Source organism: Gymnoscopelus braueri (assembly GCF_963280865.1).
Source record: "Gymnoscopelus braueri genome assembly, chromosome: 4".
Classification (NCBI taxonomy): Eukaryota; Metazoa; Chordata; class Actinopteri; order Myctophiformes; family Myctophidae; genus Gymnoscopelus; species Gymnoscopelus braueri.
In genome coordinates, this window is record NC_137605.1 from 46,141,455 (window position 1) to 46,153,531 (window position 12,077).

Genomic DNA, 12,077 nt, shown 5'->3' on the forward strand with positions numbered 1-12,077 from the left:
CACACACACACACACACACACACACACACACACACACACACACACACACACACACACACACACACACACACACACACACCCCCCCCCAGGTTAATGTTATGAATTCTGGTTCATTAAAACAAGCACACACACGCACAAACAGACACATACACATACACATACACACAGACAGCGATTAATATCGCGCCCTTTTGGCGCTAACCTACTAGGGCCATGCAAGACGGGAACGATGCAAGTCAGGAAACACACCAACCCGTGCAATACTCCTTTACTGTAGTAGTTGTTATACATGTTGGAGTCAGTGGTACGTGCGGCGTTAAACGCTCGTGGCTTCACTCACACATCTGGCGACTCAGTGTGCATTACCCCGTCTGTTTCGTTCACCGCGGATTACTCTATCCATGTTCTCAGCTCTCACACTTTCTGTTCCATAGAACACTCACGCTACTACTTAAATTGCCATCAATGTGTCACACAGTTCAGCCAATCAGTTAAGATGATGCTGCAAATGTGACGCGAAGCTCCGCCAATTCGTGAAGCTGGTTTGGGTTGGTCAATCAGGGAAGCCTGTGCATACACTCTCCAAACACACAGAGACGCAGAATCGGTGCATCCTCCACAGTTCCGGGGACAGACAGTTACATGTGTGTTTTTTGGGTTCTCAGAAACTGTTGGTCCGCACTTCTGGGTAATTTGAGACACACACAGCGAGTTTGAGGCCATTTGGTCTGACAGCATCCAAGTTATGCCCAGGACACACACGCACGCACACGCACACGCACGCACACACACACACACACACACACACACAGACCGTTTCACTGATCTTATCTGATCTACAGTTTAACCGCTACCAACATGTCATAACCACGTTTTATAGCAGATTGGCTCTCAGAACTTTCTGGAGGGTTGGCCTCCTCAATCCCCCTTCCCTTGCTTTACTATTTTTAACCTCTATCCATAAACTCTCACTCAAGTAATCAATATTCTTCCTTTTTCATGCCTCAGCATCTCTTTTCCCTCTCTGACATTCACTTCAAAGTATTTTTCCCTTTTTCAGCATCCCTTCTTTCACCCCTCCCTCAGGGGGACCCTGACCGACGACTGACCACCCAAACCGCTAGCTGTGTGTCTGCACACGTGCATTATTAAGCACAGAGATGTGCACAGAACTGCCCAGCAGCAGTGCATTTGTCGCTCGTAGAAAGCAGCCCATAGACAGTAAAGTCATATTTAAATCATATCAGCATTATTCACATAACTGATTACTTCTCTCTATTGTCTCAAAGCCTGTATCAACAGAATATGTCACAAAGGAAAGTAAAATGTTCCATTTCCATACATTTCCATTCTTGGCTGGTAGGGCTATAGATATATTCTATATATTTCAACTTCAAATGTTAACCATGCAGACTCACTGAAAACACAGAAAACACACATTCCTGCTTCTGGTGACTGGTGTAAAAGAAAAATAGCTACTTAAAAAATCTGTGACAACTATCCTAGAAGGTATAGTATACCAAAGAGCTACTTTGAGTCTGGTTAAAATCGTCTCTCAGCAATCGGAACGTTTGCAGAGCTCTCAGATTCAGAGTGGTATATCAGGCTCTCGCCATCATTATGGTGCTGCAACAAAAAGATGGTGAAAAACATATCACACCCCAATGAGAGACAGAAAATATTACATTCACTTTTTCTTCTAATTTTATTTACCGAATGGGTTCCCAGAATGCATTCACTGTGATGGGACTGAGCCATCAACCATTCACATGCAGTATTTTTTTTAAAAGCTCTCCGGATGGAATAATGGGTCACTAATTGAAGATGAAAAGCTTTGTGAACAACAAGAGGTGGGGAGCGGAATTAGTAAGGCAGTGCATTAACCTTTTCAGCATCGCAGAATAATGCACCATTGCTGACCCTCACTGTGCTCCATGCAGCACAACATCCGGTGACGTTCCATTGAAGGTAGCGCCGTCCCTTTATCAGTCACTATGGCAACCTAAGGGCATATAGCATAGTTCTGTAAGTCCAGAATGACTCAGTCGTGACTCGTTCCAAGGACGACGAAGACAGGAAACGAAGCAAGTGCACTCACAAGGTTGCATGTTTTCTTTGATTGCATGGGGGGGCAGCAAGATCAATGGATTAATTTTCAAAAGGCTCTGATGACGATGGCTGTCATTAAATGTAATTTCCTTCAGTACAAAAAGAGGGTAGCTGCCTGTGTTGTAAATGTTGTTCTAGGTTGTATCAGAGTCCAAAAAAAATTAAGAACGAGGCAATTGTATAAGACTCACCCTCATTTCCTAATGGACCCAATGTACAGTACTAGTCAAGACATGACTTAACTGCTCTGCGTTTGTAGAGCTGCCCTGCGTTTGTCCCGCTATCAGCCACGGAGGCACCCACACCCAACTACCACAAGAGTTCCTCCTCCCCTTTTGCCTAACAAAAACAGTGTAGTAAACGTATTATTACCTAATCTCATATTCGCAATATTCAATGTGGAGTTGTTCAGTTGTATTTTCTTAAAGGCAGACCTATTAATATTGCTGATTGACCAGTGTCAGCTGCATTGCTTCATATGGAGGAAGCCAGGAGCTATGGCAGGAGGATAGAGGTGTCAGCCAGTCATGCAGGTGACAGACAAGTCAGTGTTCGTCTGACAGCTTTACTATAAATATTTATACATTCTAGCTGAGAAATATCTGCCATGCAGTTGCTCAATCTTCATTAATTTCACATTTACACCTACTAAAGATGGTGAGACTACACCCACTTTGTCATATTGTTATTCGGAACAAGGTCATATTTTTAGCTTACACATCAAGAATAAAGGCATCAACCTGTATTTTGATAAATATTCACAGGTGAATAGTACTTATTTACACCCTTAAGAGTTACTGTGTACACTGTGTAGATATAGCGGCATTGACTTTCTCTAAAACCAGCAATTTAACACCAAGCAGAGAGACTAAGGAAAGGAGTTAAAAAAAGGGCTCTAGATCACATGGCCATCTCTCACACACACACACACACACACACACACACACACACACACACACACACACACACACACACACACACACACACACACACACACACACACACACACACACACACACACACACACACACACACACACACACACGGTTCATTCACAGAGTGAATGTGAGTGAGTAGTATTAATTTAACACTGAAAATAAAACCTTCAGAGTTACGTTTACTCCTTGAACACCAGAATGACTCAGTCGTGACTCACACGAAGAGTCTGGGTCGTGACAATTGCCTTGTTCTTTTATTTTTTTGACTCTGATACAACAGAATAACATTTAGAACACAGGCAGCTACCCTCTTTTTGTACTGAAGGAAATTACATTTAATGACAGCCATCGTCATCAGATACAACAGAATAACATTTAGAACACAGGCAGCTACCCTCTTTTTGTACTGAAGGAAATTACATTTAATGACAGCCATCGTCATCAGAGCCTTTTGAAAATCCCCATGCCTCCCGCCCATTGATCTTGCTGCCCCCCCCCCCATGCAATCAAAGAAAACATGCAACCTTGTGAGTGCACTTGCTTCGTTTCCTGCATACCGTAATCTCCTGTCCTTTCCTGTCTTCGTCGTCCTTGGATGTCAATCTGGAGTTCAAGGAGATAACATAACTCTGAAGGTTTTATTTTCAGTGTTAAATTAATACTCACTCACATTCAGTGAATGAACCGTGTGTGTGCGTGCGTGCGTGTGTGTGTATACTAATAGCCATGTGATCTAGAGCCCTTTTTTAATCATAATTTCACCTAAGGAAGAAAGGCAGAGCGGCAAATAAACATGATTCACTGATACCCATTTTTAGAAAAACCCAAAGAGTTATAATCTGACTAAATGCATAAGGCTGGGAGTTTTTAAAATATTAACTGAAAATGGGTATTTGTCTCTTATGCCAGTTGGCAACCTGCGTTGTAAGGCTTGAATATCTTATGCAGTGGTGAATTGCCAACTATCAATTTTTGACACAAAGGAGTTTCCTGGGCAGCTGATGTGTCCTGTATAAATGCTGGGATGATAAGATAAGGCTCGGAAATTCCTATACCAATCCAATGAGACTCATGACTGAGCAGATTAAAATGTCACTTCTGCTGGCTCACCTGCTATCATTAATCAAGGTCTAGGGCTCCTGGGCTCCTGTAAGGCTCATCGTATTTCAATAATCTCCACTGTCTATCTGCTAAACATCAGATACAACTGCTCACCAATATCAATAAGATCATTTCACCTTATAGTTAATAAAAAAGGCTTTACAGCACTGAGCTGTCAAGACAGAAATAATTGCCTATACTGTGAATCTTAAAGAGCTGTCAGCATGCATTATGTAACCGGAGCAAAGAGAGAAAATATGACTATGAAGTTACTGTATGTATGTGTGGTGCAATTCACATAAACAACGGTAATGTACTGTGCCAAATGACAGTCCACAGACAGAGGGATGCATTTCATTGATAGCCAGCTGCAGGGCATACACACAACAGGCCTGGTTGCCATTTAATAACACATTCTGGTTATGTAAGCACTTTGGGCAACACTGCAAATTGAAACCGAAACTGCCAACTCACTGCAAAATAGAAAATCAATGCAAATGGTGCTTATTTCTCATCCTCCACAGACATAAGTAGCGGTGAATTATGGGACACCCCAGCTCATCAACGTGATGATGAATGCAGAGTTGTGACAACACATCCCGTTAGCAGCAAACACTGCACCTCAGCTCCTTCATCACTGACAGCATGATAACTGCTACTGTCTTTGCATAGCAGCTACAGCAGAACAATACAAACGCTTTCACAAAAGCGCTGTCCTTTACCGACGCTTGTGTGTTTCGTGTGTGCATGCGGATGTACGCGCATACATTATGTGTGTGAGCGTGTGAGGTTGTGTGCGAGGTGACACAGTGACAAAGTGAGCCATTTATCAAGAATGGCCACCCTTCCAGCAAATGAACTCTGGGAGCATTGGTGCACCCAGAGCACTCTGCCCCCCGTGCCCCCCCCCCCCCCCCCCGTCACGGACAGACACGAAAGCATGAGTGATGACATCATTCCGTCTCCCCCTTTCCCATTCACCAACAACAAATCATTTGATTACTCTATCTATGGCATTCAATAAGGCCTTAGACTAGAGGACCAATATATGTCACTGTCTATTGAGAGCTCCGGCCATAATCATAAATAAACATAACATGGCGTCTACATTTGATTACATTTTCTCCAAAGTCATGTAAGTGTTACATGAATAACCGAGTCAAAGCTGGCTAAACATCATCGTGCAGTAAGTCACAGTTTGATTTTAGTGATTTCTCCAGGGACTACCCCCCGCCCCACCAAAAAAAAAGAAGAAGAAGGGAAAAAAAGCGGAAACTGCACTTTAACACGCATTCACTTTTCTTTTGAGTAGCCCATTGTCCTTTTCTCCCAATTTAGCCATTATGACAGTTCCTGAATTACCCACACATTTGGTTTTCTTGGCCGTGAGGAGCCCCCGCTGGGAGGATGTCGCGCCTCCATCCTCACCATTTAAGATGCCCTTTTGACAGCCAGCCATAATTGTTGCTGGTGCAGCGACAAGAGTGAACACGGCCAACATTTGTGCTCATGGCTGCTTGGCCAAGCCGGATGCACCACAGATGATTTGAAGAAAGAAAATGCAGTAACTTAACAATGACAGCAAATTAAGTACACAATTACAGTACATTTTGCGTAATTACTCACCTCATGTGGCATTACCTACTGTACAGTGTCTCAAACAAGTTTCAAGTCTCTGCAAGTTGATTTTCTTGCCGCACTGAAATGAATGGAATCCAGGAGGTGTTTTCTTGAAAATAAAACAAGTACACTGTGAGTTGTAGTCAGTGGGCCCCACATGACCAGATAAGCATAATATTTTAAAGTCCCAGGTCTGTTTTTTGCCAGCTGAATAATTGAGGGAATAAAACAAAATATTACTGCAATAGGACTTGAGGGATAAACATTTTATAATGACTTTTCTTTCATTGTAAGTCAAACCACTGCCCACTCCAGCTCTATTAATCGAGACTGACTGTTGTATCAGACAATTATATATACTAGTCCATACCCAGTGATGTGCACAGTCAAAAGTATTTGCAGACTTGGGGTTATACACAGCCTACTGTATATGCTTAGTTACTTTGGGAGACCAAGTTTGTTGCGGTCTTGCATGTTAGGAATGGCATTGATTGAGCACAGCTGGTGAGACAGACAGTCTGGGGCTATGGGAGAGAGAGTTGTTAAGAGATCAACTTGGGATGGGCGCATTATCAAATTAAATAAATATTTTTTTGAGGCACATGGTCCGCGGACCCCCAAGTGGTCCGCTAAACATTCGGACCCCCGGTTGGGATTCACTTCGTTAGCTGTTGTGGTAAGACGACAGCTGTCTGTGTATTCCTCCGACTGTACCCTCTGCCTGTAGCACAGCGCTGGCTGACACACACACACACACACACACACACACACACACACACACACACACACACACATAATAGATCCTCCTTCGTTGTAATGGAGAAAGAAAAGTTTTTGTCACGGCCGGCTCGTGTTGTCTCTCAACGTGAAAATACTTGAAATAATGTACTTTCTGACACATGGTGAGATCGCACATAATAAGCGCTGCGTCCGTTGTATCAATGCCCGAGTAAACAATCTACACAGCTCATCGCTCGAATATTAGCACAGAGAGCTTCAGCCCATAGCAAAGTCTACCCGGGGACTGGCCACTGGTTGTTGCGAACGCGGGAGGAGGCGCGCGAAGCGCGCCTCCGCCCAAGTGGAGCTTACTATGAAACCCTGCTCGGCTTGTGTGTCCCGTGTGTCTGTGTGCAGTGTGCACTGCCTGTGTGCAGCCTGTGTGCAGCCGCGCCCCCATGTGATTCACGCTCTCATTGGCTGCTGACAGATCTCAGAGTGGAGCTTACTATGAAACCAACCCGATCGCCCCCCAAACACGGTGAAATAGCACGGATTGACAAACGGCAATTCCGTGCATAGATGACTAGGAATTCCGAAACTCCGTGCATAGGAGAACCATATCCCCCCCATTAACTTCAATACGAGGCGGAGGCAGTCACGTGACTTTCTCTCTACGCTCTCCCCATCACGGTGAAATAACACGGATTACAAGTCCGTAAATACACAATATTTTCGAGCTGCGTTCGCTTCCCGCGTTCGCGTGTCTTACTTGTTATAATAGAGTACATCCCATAGCCTGGGGGAGCGTAACCTGGACAACAGACCCTGTGGCCGCTAACGCTATATATATATAAACCTAGTCTACGTCTAAGTGACTAGTTGCTGAGCGGCGAAAGACGAAAAGACCCGCCCCCACCTGCCTCTGATTGGCCTACCTAATGCCCCCTTCTGTGACGCACGCGGAAGCTTCCCACTTGCCCCGCGGAAGCTCGCCCGAGATGCAGACGCCTCAGAGCCGGAGGAGGCGTCTACCTTTATATGTCTATGGCTAACACTGTTAGCACCAACAGCTAACAGAGTACATCCCATAGCCTGGGGGACCATGGCCGTGGCCCATGGCCCATGGCCGTGCATGCGCAGTAACGGCGAAAACAGACGTAGAGTTAGACAGAGTTTCCAAAAAAGGCTAATAAACAGCTTGAATTTGGGAAAAGTTAAAAACAGGCTTCCTCACAGTGTCAATGGCCGTGTGCTGTGCAAGTGCAGAGCAATTGCTTAAGCCACTGAGGAGAGCCCTGCAAGACAGACAAAAAGAGTGTGACTGACTGACTGACATTCCTAAAATTATATAGGAAGATATACGCACACACGCCGCATGGACACATGCACACATGCATTCATGCACGCATGCACACAGATAATGTCCCAGGCATCATGCTGTCAAAATGCCAATCATGGACAAGCTCAAGTGATTGTATTTAAGATACTGCTCTGTGCAGTGGAAGAGGCTTTGATATGTTCACATCAGAAAACAAATTATTTCAAACTATGTATCTTTGTCGACTTGTCAACAACAGGGATCAATATACCATTGATCCCCAATGTAGCACGGTGTACAATATTGCATGCTGTAGCTCTTTTCAACCCACAGTATACAGGTCTTCCTTGGCGGAGGTGTTAAATGGTGATATTTGTTCTACCTTTTGAAGATGTGCCACTTATTGTCTCCGCCAGGCCGAAAGGCATGGCGAGAGCGTCCGTCCGTCCGTCCGTCCGTCCGTCCGTCCGTCCGTCCGTCCGTCCGTCCGTCCGTGTGTGTGTGTGTGTGTGTGTGTGTGTGTGTGTGTGTGTGTGTGTGTGTGTGTGTGTGTGTGTGTGTGTCCTGTCCGTGTGTTACCAGCTAATCTCCGGCACCGTTGGCCCGGTCGCTGCGAAACTGTGCACACCCACTCCTTGGATGCCATTTCAGAACCTCTGCCCCACATTTTTCACATGGGCCTGTTATAGCGCCACCAGGAGGCCGATTTGTGCAAAACCCATTTTTTCCCATTACACCTACAGCTTTTAACCAAACGTCATGCAAATCGGTACACAGTATCTCTATAGTCATGTGATCAACCCGGATCTGTCCGATTTCCCATATTGCATCCTCATTGGCTAAGGTTGGCTTCCAAAGTTTGCAGGATTGGTCCGTTTTGAACAAACTGCCTCCAATCATGAACGCAGCTTGCCATTTCCATAAAATTGCACACGCACATTCCCACTAGGCCGAGGAAGAAATGCCACTTGAAAATTTTCAAATCAGCCTCATGGTGACGCTATAACTGGCCAATTTGAATTTTTAACTATAACTGCACCGATCTGCGTGAAACTTTGCACGCACACTCCCTAGAGGCCAAGGAAAAACATCTGGACTGCATTTTTCACATCTGCTTTTTACAGCGCCACCAGGTGGCCGACTTATGTAAAATACATTTTTGGAGATTATTCCTTCAGATTCTGTCCAAAAAACACGCAAATTGGTACACTGCATCTCCATAGTCATGTGATTCTGATGGATCTGTCCGATAGTTCATATTCCATCCTATTTGGCTTACAGTGGCTTCCAAAGTTTGCAGGATTGGTCAAAATGCCTCAAAACATGAACGCAGTGTTCAATTTCCGTGAAATTTTGCATGCAGATTCCCACTAGGCCGAGGAAGAAATGCCTCCTTTTCACATTCACATTGGCCTGTTATAGCGCCACCAGCAGGTCTAATTTAGCAAAACACATTTTTGGAACAAAATGCCTCAAATCATGAATGCAGTGTCCCATTGAAAGGCCTAAGAAGAAATGCCACCCTTTTCACATTGGCCTATTATAGCGCCACCAGGAGGCCACAATAACCTACCTGACCTGGCGGAGACCTGTGCTCCGAGGAGCACTTTTTCTAGTTGATCCCTGTTTTTGACAAGTGGACACAGAGACTATGTTTAAGAACTGTATAAATAAGCCCTTCCTTTGTTTATACATTATTACTATGCCAGATGATATAGAGAAAAAATTATTGAAAATCAGTCCTGTGCACCGATGCCGCCTGGGAGGCGTTTCTGAGCTATTTTCTTCCAAGAGCAGCTCCCACACTCCTCGGTTATAATTATAATTCTTTTTGGATGTCTGGATTCTTTTTTTATTCAAACTTTATTCCAGACACACAGGGGGTCCATAGTTACATACAGATAAAAACAAACAAATATTTAAGAAAGTAAAAAAATAAAAATAGATAAAAACACATCATACAAACAAGGGCATACTATTACAAACAAATTACACATAAAGACTATTTCTCCAGTGATTCCGTAGCCTGGATGAGTACCGGGCTGATGAATAAGACCTGGGCTGAGTAGCACTATGCACTGTACTGTATGAGTAGCTTATATATTTTTTACCTTGTTGAAAGCATCACTCAGGGAACACATCTTGAATTTCATTGTACTGCTGTATAATGACAATAAAATATTATTTTATTCTTTGAGGTTTTTGTAGATCACCACTAATGCATTATTTAGTGGAAACAGTACAGTGAATTTAACCCAGTAGTGGTTTGAGACTGAATTCCATAATAAAGCTTGTTGTGAACTTGATAAAAAGGCCTGACACAGAGTCACCGGTTTGATTGTCGGCTGGGAACTAATTGTTAAAGTATTTGATAAATGCATTTCTTCAAAATGTATTCAGAATTCTGAAAACATCAATTACTACACAAAAGCAAAGGAATCATAAATGAACATAATTTGCTATCCTGTAACTTTAAAATAGCTAACTCCCACATTGTGAAGTAGAGTAATACATTAATACATGTTAAATTTAAGCAAGTGTGAGAAAGTGTGTGTGTGTGTGTGTGTGTGTGTGTGTGTGTGTGTGTGTGTGTGTGTGTGTGTGCGTGCGTGCGTGCGTGCGTGCGTGCGTGCGTGCGTGCGTGTGCGTGCATGCGTGTGTGCGTGTGATGTTAGGGTTACAAAGGACTGCACATAGCATGCCACAAGTCAAAATAGTCACATAGACATAGTTAATATGCAAAGCACATATCAAGGTCATCAAATACCAACCACTCGCTTGTTTTCACTCTCACAGGTTGGTCGTAAGAGGGCTTCAACGACATGGGATGCTCAAAAAGGGGGCTAAATGGGTTGCAAGATACTGTGCTGTCTCTGCTGTAACTACAGTATCACTGGCCGGCATTATGGCAAAGATGCTGCTACTTCCCAGAGAACTGCCGTTCCGTACTATGCTCTGTATTGTGAAGACCTACTGTATGCCACTGGTTCATAACTTTGTGAATTACTCTACTGCACCTTCAATATTTGTGTCCTTGTACTTGCAGTGTTATGTGGACATAAATAAATTGTTAAACTGCACCTGTGTGTGCACACGGCGCATGTGTGTGATCTCAGCCTTTTGTTAGCAAGGCACCAAGGATAAAAGGTTGGAAATCACTTCTCTATATTATCACAAGCCTGAATTGCAACACCCAGCATTGAATGTCCCCCCTCCCTGTATGAATGAATTAACCATTGTAAAGTGATTTGAACACTTGGAAAAGCGCTACAAAAATGCAATTCATTATTATTATTATCATTGCCCTTCAAGAGGCATATTCAGTCTACTTCACTGTACTGGACCTCCAGATGGTTATCTCCCTTTGGCTGATTATAGACTGATTCATAATGTGCCGAAAACAGACGATCTACAAGCTCACAATGGAATGCAACGCGCTGTGAGCTTGTAGATCAACTATTTCCGCCAGGCGACGTGCGACAAAGTATAAATTGGGGCTTATTCAGCAGTAGGCAGTTACAATATAGTACTGTAAGCCCTTCGTAAGCTGAGACAAATCAATGCATTCACATGATTTACAGACATGCAAGCACAGGGCTAGTTTGTTTCCCTGAGGAGTATATGAGCCCCTCTGGGAAGCACATTTGTAATAACATGAAGCCCACTTAGACAGATAGAGCGAGGCGATCTTATGCCCATACAAACAAGGGAGAAATTGAAAATAATTAGGTTTCAGAGCCTAATCCACAGCTGGGCTTAACAGTACAGCTGGTCCCTGCATTTGCCCGCATGGATGAAGTTACAGGTATACACACAGCCAGAGGAATGCCGTCTCGCCATGTAGAATAATTATAATCCACACCCTACACTACAGCATCAGCAGGCCAAGGAAAACAGCAAACACATATATTTGATGGAGAAATGATCTCTCTGTCACTGGTGAGATTATAGATACATCACGTTGTGGTCATGGCCAAGAAACTACTTGTAGCAGAGATCGCACATACTGTACGTACACATAAAGCTAACAGAACCACAAGTAAATTAATTTCTCAACAGGCTTCCTATTTGAAATGGAATGATCAGAGCTTCATTCCATGACGTGTGTGATGTGAGTTAAATTGTATGTGTAGTTTACACCTACAGCATATACAAATAGTACTGTGCGGTACAATCCAGAAAGGATTAGGACTCTGTAGATCAGGGTAATTGAACTAGATTAGGCAGGGGGCCACAATTGTAAAAAAAAGAAAAGAAGAAAACTTGAC